We start from the raw sequence: 2383 nt of genomic DNA on the forward strand, positions 1-2383 counted from the left end.
AAAAAAAAACTTTAAAAAAATAATAAAGGCCAGCATCTTGATTGTTCAGCAGTGTCCTGCATTGTGTAGCCTGCCCCATGACTCATATTTCTTGATCAGTGTGGTGTTTCCTGACAGAACTTTTAATGAGCACTGAACCACTGATGAAAATTCAGAAAGACCATTTTAAAGTGAAAGAAAAACATAATTAGACACTCCTGTGTGCTTGATACTATACTAAGAAATACAAAAATAATTAATGAAACATCATTTGTATTGAGCCATCCGCATGGACTTCCCTGTAAATTTCCCCAAGAGAAGGTTGCTTGGCCTGGAAAATACTATTTTTGCCAATAACCTTGTTCAACCATCTGTCTTCCTTAACAAATGTCCATTTTGTGGAAGCTCTTATAAATACTTTCTACTTCTATACATGATTCTGCCCAATTCATGAATCATATAATGAAGCCAATTAGATATTTATATTTGTTAATGTTGTTTTTAACAATGCATACAAATACCTGGGAAATATGCTGGACTACAAGTAAATTTTACATTTTTTTCCCTATATGTATACTGCTGTATGTGTTAATCAAATAAGTGAGACAACATGATTACTCTCTTCTCTTCTGAAAATAAAATATGATGTAGAAATTTCCAAAATTATCTGTTTTATTTGTTCCATCGTTTTTAGGGAAAAATCAATAAAACTTCCCACATTAAATCATTTTGATTCATTGAAGAGAATTCAGAGAGATCATTTTTAAACTCAAAGAGAAAGTTTAACAATCATTGTGTCAGACAATGTTTTACATGGAGATACAAAAGTGATGAAATGTAAAGAACATAAAAATCAATGTATAAATATGAAAAGTTCATACAATTGATCACAAAAAAGTAACTTTTCTGGTAAAACAAATATGAGACCCAATAGATAGAGTAAGTCATGGGAAACTTTACAATGAAACTTTACATTGATTTAGGTGTGAGAAATAATTTTCAGTCTTAGCAAAGAATATTACTATACTTGTTCTGGGAATAAAGTGATTCAAAAACACATTATATTCAACAGATTTCACTATGGAAGTGGAAAAAATTGTATTTTAGTTTTACACACTGACTTACATTTTGTAGCTAATAGCCCAACAGACAAAAGCAGGGCCAGGCAAATGATCCCCAGACTCACTGCAGTGATTTTCCAAAAGGTAGCAGAAGAAGATCTAGGGGAGAAATTAAAACACTTTGTGTTATTTCTGAATGACATGTTAGGAAACACTGATAGTTCTTCAATTCAATATTTTATGGAGTGAAATATTTGCCATTGGATTTGTAAGTTCTTAGTTGCATGTATCTGAGGGACATAGACATCAAATAATCGTCTAAAGAAATTTGCTTATATTTATAAAAGGCAGAAAAATACAGCTCTGTGTTATGTCTGTAAAGAACTATGGGTCTCTGGAGGAGAAAAGATTTTAATTCGCTGGGGAAAGATGGGAGTTTCAACAATTATAGACTTTAATTTTCAAACATGCCATTTAGCCACAAATACTCTATATTTGTGTATTTGGTATACAAATAAAAATTTATCTTGTAGTGTTCTTTTGAAATTGATTTCAATATGAGAAATTGCTTTATAAATTGAGTAATATTTAATGGTGACATACATATAATTTTATATATGTGTGTGTGCACAAACATGCATGATAATTTCATTAATGAAGTTTTCCTATATAACACTACTGAAAACCTTGTTAAGAGGAACTATTCATTATGAATAAAAAAGAACAGTCTATCTGCATACATTATAATTGGCTTATGGTACAAGAAGATTCTTATTAGTTGTTGATAAATAAACTTAGAAGATATTTTCTCATTAATCACATGCTAACCACATAACTAAAATGCGATATAATGATATAAAAATTTAGAATGTAATCAAATCAAATCAAATGTAATCAACCAGCAAAAAATAATAACATATCCCAGAAAAACTTGTGGATATCCATTTTATTTTACGTAGAACTAGTCCATTAATTCTAACCATTCCACATATTGATCTAAAACACTTGAAGAAACAAATTAGAGGCATCTAACACATGAAACTAGAACTATTTTCAAAAGAGAACACTCAAGCTTCACTAGTTCATATTCTGCTACAATGACAGCTGCTATGCATGTAAATATAGAAACAAGACACTTAAAAATCTATACTTCATACTCAATACGATGGCAGGTAGTTAAATCAAGAAGTAAAATTAAACCTCAGATCATATTAAGTATAAAAACAATGAATATATGTGTAAATTTCCCATTAAAAATTACTTATGCTTATGAGAACTGGGATACAGGCCAGAGGTGTAGGGGGTGAGTGGATTCACCAGAGACAGAGTGGGGAGCAGAACAG

The sequence above is a fragment of the Condylura cristata genome, unplaced genomic scaffold, assembly GCF_000260355.1.
Source record: "Condylura cristata isolate star-nosed mole 26May11 unplaced genomic scaffold, ConCri1.0 scaffold00036, whole genome shotgun sequence".
NCBI classification, from domain to species: Eukaryota; Metazoa; Chordata; class Mammalia; order Eulipotyphla; family Talpidae; genus Condylura; species Condylura cristata.